Genomic DNA, 6,358 nt, shown 5'->3' on the forward strand with positions numbered 1-6,358 from the left:
CGCTCCTACCGTGAGCCGGGACAGAACACGGGAAAAGCCCCCCCTGCCCTCCACTCGTCCCGGCTCTTTCCTCCCGCATCGTGCCGGGAAGGCTGCTGAGCTTCCCCGCTTTCCCTCGGGCAGGTGCGGGGCGAGGGCTCGCTGGGCACCGCCGGGGCCGGTACCAAACCCGACGCGGCTCGGGGCGATTAGGAACAGGTCCGGACCAGCGTATCATAAACACCTATTAAACCCGAATAAATACGTCTACGGGGGGGAGGAGGCAGGGCGGCGCTCGCCGTCGGCCGCGGCCAATCGGCGCCCGGCAGGGGCGGGGAAGCCCGGCCGAGGGGTCGCGGGGGGTCCCCGGGAGCCCCGCGGGGAGCGGGGGATGCTGCCCCGCCGTCGCCATGGCAACCTGCATCCCGCGGCGGGGCGGGGAGGAACAACGGTCCTGCTACCCCCGCGCCGGGGTTTGGGGGTCCCCGTCCTCGTCTCGGACCGGATCCCTCGGCAAAACGGGCTCCCGGGGTCTGGCGCGGGGCTGGGGGATGCGGGGAGCCCAAACCCCGGGCTGGAGAGGGGAAGATTCCCTGCGAGGAGGGAGCGAGCGCTTCGGGTGCGGGATCCCAGCCCGGAATTTATCGTGCCGCGGGCAGCCGCCCGCAAGGACAGCGCAGCGTGTGTGTCCCCTCCTGCCCCTGCAAGGGCAGCCCAGCCCGTCCCTGCCCGCAGAACCCGCCTGGAGCCAGTCCCAGATCCCTCCTCTGACCCAGCTCCAGCTCTGCGGCGACCGGCGAGCTGCGGTACAGACACTGCAGAGCTATTCCGCTTAGAAAAAATCATAGGAAATGTCAAGTTTCTAACTTCTTTCACTGCAATTTAATGCTTACCATCCTATCCCCAAAATAATTTCAACTTCTTACTTTAAAAAAGTTACTGTGGTGGAGGAAAACCACTTTCTTTTTCAATTTATTTCTGAACCTGGCAAAACGAAGGTGAGAAAAGAAGCGGTGAAGGTAAGTATTTTGATCTCTAAATGGTTAGACAATTGAACTTTTATGTCTGTAATTTTTTTCACAACATTAGCAACAAGTAAATGTTTTTACCGCCACATATTTTACTTGTGAAGGCAGCAAGAATCTGTCTGGGCTGTGTATCTCTGCACGTGCCTTCTGTACTGATAACTGACTGTAATTTTAGTACAAGCCAGACTAGACAAAGATAAAATAACGTTTTCTTTTTGCTCTGATTTTAAAAGTCCAGGCAGTGCTTGGAAGTTGACAGTGGGTAGAGCCGGTATTTGCCTGGACAACTCCTTCAGTTCTCGTTAGTGTTCTAGGCAGGTGGAGTTTACCCCAGGCGTGCCCGGACACTGGGCCTTTCGGAGCTGTTTGTCATTGAGGAGGCAGATAACTAAACTGTAAACTCAAAGCGAAACCATTTTGGGGCTCACAGATGAACACTTCTCCTTTTTTGACCTCACGATGTCCCTCATTTAGGTGGGTTTAAATAAACAGAGAAACATACTGTATGCAATACGTACTTTCAGGTTCACCCTAATAGTCTGTGTACATTGAAGTGCCGTTTAATAGAAAGACAAGCAGCATCTGAAAAGCGCATAAGCCTAATTGATTCCAGACACAACAGGCCTGGATTTTGTTTCCTCTTATTCCAACTTTCTGACCTTGTAAAAATTATCTTGATTGTGTTATACTAAAACAAGGCCACGATCTCGCAAAGCTACCATGTGTGCGAGCGCTGAGAAGCGCCGTGTACAGCACCGGGTAAGGAACAACTGAGGGCAACATTAGGCCCCAAGTTCGTTTGTTTGTTCTCCTTTGCTTATATCTAATCACGGTGAAGCAACAGTCTCACTTCTGCTGAAAGCTCTGAATCTGGGAGTTGCGTTTTTGAAAGGAGGTGAAAAACGCGTAGTAAAACTTGTGACTGATAGGTTTTAAATCCTTACAGCAGTTTAAGCTACTGGGATTTTCTGGCATTTATACGAGGGGAAAGAACAGTGAGGGTTTAAAAATATTTATCGCCTGTAATTTTCTCAGTACTTATGTGCGGTGTCTCTGTTTTTCAGAAGATTGTTTCTAGGGATTGGTAGGAAAGTTTGAGGACTTACTGACTTTGATGATAACCCTTACAAGACCACTGTGCTTTTGTATAAGCATATGAAAAAACCCCAAACAACTAGGACACCATAAAGTGTTAGATATGCGATACGCTGCTGTATCGCTTTGGCGCCGGGGAACTTCTGAGTATAATTTTATTTTCTGCCTGACAAAAATCCAAGGCCCAGGTACACCAGTCATTTCATTGCAATAAATGCTGCTGGTCCTCTGTTTGGGAATCTGCGACCTGCTAGCCTTCAGTCTCTGTGAAGTGTTGAAAGGAAAAATGTCTTTCCAGTGTGTTGATCTGAACAGATGATCCCTCTCTTTATTTCTCTGAAGGCTCTCCTTTTGGTTTTTTTTTCAGGATCAAGAGTAAACTATGTATTTGTGCCTTTGTCAGAAAGGCTCCCACGGGGCAATCCTTGGGAGCACTGGGACTGCCTGTTTGCTAGCAAGGAGGCTTGTAAAAAGAGCTCCAGGTGGAAGTGGGCCTTTTCCTGCTCCTCCCTCCATCCTGCTGCAGTTCCCTTTCATCCAGGCCCTGAGAACTGCCTGCCTTTCAGACTAAGCTGCAAATGTAACAGAGGTGTGGTCACTTGACCGAGGTATTAGAATATCTGCCTTTAATTGTGTTGATTCACTGATGATCTGGGGAGTTTCCTTGTGTATAATGTAGCACGTCTACCTATGGTGGTCACACAACAGTAAAAGTAACTTAAAAAATTAAGCCTTCCTCTAAAGAAAGCAGACAGCTTTTATGTGTCATTGAACTTGGTTTCTAAGAAGTTGGCATGAATAAGGCTGCCATCATGCTTGGGCTTTTTAGCGCCCTTGCCAACATTTCTTATTTCCCTATGGAATGCAAGGTGGACAGCGTTTGTGGCAGATTATTTATTAATACAAAAAAACCCTACAGCATGTGCAACGTCCTGACCTCAGAGTCATGTTGGTAACCTATGACACTAAAGATTAAACGATAAATGCATTAGTGCTACCGAACCTGTTGTCTTTATCTTCTAGCAACTGTTTTACATCATCTTTTCTGTTAAGTTGCAGAAGAGCTTCCAGTAAAATCCTGCCACTTCAGAAGCAGTGATAAAATCTGTGCTCTCAGTGCGAAAGAAAACAGTGTGTTCTGGCTTGTTTGGTTGGTTTTTTTTTAAGAGAGAAGACAATTGGTCCATTGCTTAAAAGTTGTGCCATTCCATGCAGCGATACCCGGTGCCTGGCCTACAAAGTATGACCTGTGGTGTTACAGGTGTGGTTGCCCTCCCTCCCTCCCTCCTCAGCAACCACAGGATGGAGACACAGGGTCTTTCTGCCTTAACTGACATGAGCAAGTCCTGTTCACCTGCCCAGAATGTACAGGTAAATATAATGATTGTATAAGTTGCTTGTAATACCCAAAGTATAAACAAACTCGTGCATAGGAAAGGTGAGTTTCTGGCAGGTTTTCAGGGGAGTTCCCTCAGCACTGCGCCTCCTTAAGGATAAGACAAATTCGGTGCGAGACAGGGACAGAAAAGGTGCAGAACGGAGGGATACAAAATGAGGCGTCTGCTGGTGGTGGTGCTTTTAACGCACCTGTGGCTCCGGATTTATTTCTCCGTGATTTGCACTCAGCAGAACTGAACACTTCTAGTTTCGAATCGTGTCAGCATGAACGACAAGAACGCAGCTTCTCGCGGAATCAGATCTAACACGTCTCCTGTGAAATGTGTGCATGAAGCGAGGTGTTCCTTTATCTGTGCGTTGGTGTTATCAGAGTACTTGTTGTTAAATTCAGTTTAAAATGTAATATTTGTAAGGTTTGATTTGTGGTACATTGTTTTAAACACGTTGATGACCAGACTCCACTTAGCCAGGCACTTCTTTTCTTGCAGCGAAGTGCTGCGTGAGGAATACACGTTTAGCTGGATGGTGAGAAACTGTTAAGTAAGTCCTTGCATGTTTGCTGAATGTATCTCACACTTTTCAAATGTCCCACTCCCCACAGTAATTCATTCAGGCTACAGTTCTGGGCCCCTCACCACAAGAAGGATGTTGAGGCTCTGGAGCGAGTCCAGAGAAGAGCAACGAAGCTGGTGAAGGGGCTGGAGAACAGGCCTTATGAGGAGCGGCTGAGAGAGCTGGGGTTGTTTAGCCTGGAGGAGAGGAGGCTGAGGGGAGACCTCATTGCTCTCTACAACTCCCTGAAAGGAGGTTGTAGAGAGGAGGGTGATGGCCTCTTCTCCCAAGTGACAGGGGACAGGAAAAGAGGGAATGGCCTCAAGCTCCGCCAGGGGAGATTTAGGCTGGACATTAGGAAAAAACTTTTCACAGAAGGGATCATTGGGCACTGGAACAGGCTGCCCAGGGAGGTGGTTGAGTCACCTTCCCTGGAGGTGTTTAAGGGATGGGTGGATGAGGTGCTAAGGGGCATGGTTTAGTGTTTGATAGAAATGGTTGGACTCGATGCGGTGGGTCTTTTCCAACCTGGTGATTCTATGATTCAGTGTGAGTGCATTATCCTTTTCCTCTGTAATCTGCTGTTTTCATAGAGTATTGATTCTTTTTCAAGAATTTTGGCCCTTCTCTTAAAATATTCTGTCCCAGTGAAATGAGGACCACAGGGGACAGCTTCACTACTCTGTCACAGCAGAACTTTTCCATAAGCTTTAAGCTTAACTATGTATGAGACTGTTTTCTCAGAGGTGGGTCTGAAGTAGTGGAAGGAACAATTTATTTTTCTTTTTTCTCCTCTACATAAATGTCATTTTTATGTATGTCCCTCTATCCTTCTGAAACCGAATTTTTCATGCACGCTCTTCTGGAGAGAGAAAGGGCAAGACAGAGAAGGAAACAGACAGAAGAGATGTCGCCAATTACTCTGCCGTAAGGCACCGAGATACTGCTGTGATAAATCCAGTGTAAGAAAACAGAAAGAATAATATGGATTGATGTAATGCAGAGCACGTTTATGAAATGTCTTAATTACACCAAGTTGGGAGGACGGTAACCACTGTGGAAGATCAGTTCAGAAATCAAAATGAACTTAATAAATGCAAAAGTGATATTCCGTTAAAACAACCGTCGATTTCTTGGAGAAATCAAGGTAGATGGTTATAGGGGGTTGGCAGAGAATCACTAACAATACAGCAACGGACAGTGCGATGCTTTTGCAAAATGCAATGCTCTCTTAGGATTTATCAATAGGTGGCATATGTAAGTCATAGAGAAAGATGTAAAGATGACTCCACTGAGTGCCGGTAGGGCCTCAGCTGCAGCATTGCCTTCAGTTTCGTGTCCTGTGCTGTACAACAAAGTATAGGACAGGGTAAGAAAAAACAGGAGATGTGGAGTGTAGAAGGAAGTGGTGAAGGAAGGGAGGATGTTGAGCCTGAAAAAGTATTTTTTAAAGAGATTTGGATCCATTTTCCAATGTGTGAAAGGTTAGATGAGGTTTGATCAACTGTTTTTGAATGCTGGGGGAAAAGATGAGATAAATTGGATCTGTATAGAGGGAAAATGTCTCAGAATGGATACTAGGAGGGTGGGAGGATGATTTAAATTGGCTATTAGGAGGGTAGGGGGAGATGCAACAACAACTTTTAAATTGTTATAGTGAAATACCAGAACAAGCTAGTGAGGAAGTGCGGGTATCTGCTTCACAGAGGGCTTCTAAGAACAGGTTAGACAAACATCTGTTGGGGATTGTCTGGGGCTACTTTATCCTGTCTTTGTGCGGCCGGAGGCGACCAGATGGTCTCTTCAGATCCCTCGCAGTCTTTTTCCTAGAAGTTTACTGAGCAGGGTGGGAGTGGACCTGAGTTTAATGAGAAAACTGTATCATCCTATTAGTTGATCCTCTTTCAGAATAGAAGAAGAATTGGGGAGAGGCCACATCTAACTTAACTATATAAGTAAATGGAATATTTTTTTAAATTGTTGTTGATTTGCAATTTTATGAAGCGTTTATCAAAAAAACCCACAAACAACAAAACCTGAACATGCTTAAGGTGTTCCTCACTGTACTAGTAGTGTGATTGTTTCAAGAAACAAATTTAAACACATGTTTTTCTTGATGAACATAAGTAGCAAAAATTACAAGTTTCTAAGTCTTTTTTCACGGATTTTATAAATGTGTGTTTGGCCACGGGCTTAAATTGGCTCCCATTTTAAAACAAGTAACAACTACATGCATAGGTATTTCTGACTGCACCAAAGAATGTTGCACCTGGGTGCTCCTTGCATGTCCAAATCCAGGAAATAAT

General features: G+C 46.1%; 1 long non-coding RNA gene across 3 annotated transcripts; it reads left to right on the forward strand.

Moving 5' to 3' along the window:
* Positions 1-951: 951 nt before the first annotated feature.
* Positions 952-5,627, forward strand: LOC138718606 (uncharacterized). Of its 3 annotated transcripts, XR_011337115.1 has the most exons (4): positions 952-1,481; positions 2,470-3,473; positions 3,989-4,035; positions 4,646-5,627. It is a non-coding gene; the product is annotated as an uncharacterized lncRNA (long non-coding RNA). The 3 variants fall into 3 exon arrangements; XR_011337114.1 differs by lacking the exon at positions 952-1,481 and having other exon boundaries at positions 2,233-3,473; XR_011337116.1 differs by lacking the exon at positions 952-1,481 and having other exon boundaries at positions 2,233-3,473; positions 4,923-5,627.
* The last annotated feature ends 731 nt before the right edge of the window (positions 5,628-6,358 follow it).

Source organism: Phaenicophaeus curvirostris, chromosome 3 (assembly GCF_032191515.1).
Source record: "Phaenicophaeus curvirostris isolate KB17595 chromosome 3, BPBGC_Pcur_1.0, whole genome shotgun sequence".
NCBI classification, from domain to species: Eukaryota; Metazoa; Chordata; class Aves; order Cuculiformes; family Cuculidae; genus Phaenicophaeus; species Phaenicophaeus curvirostris.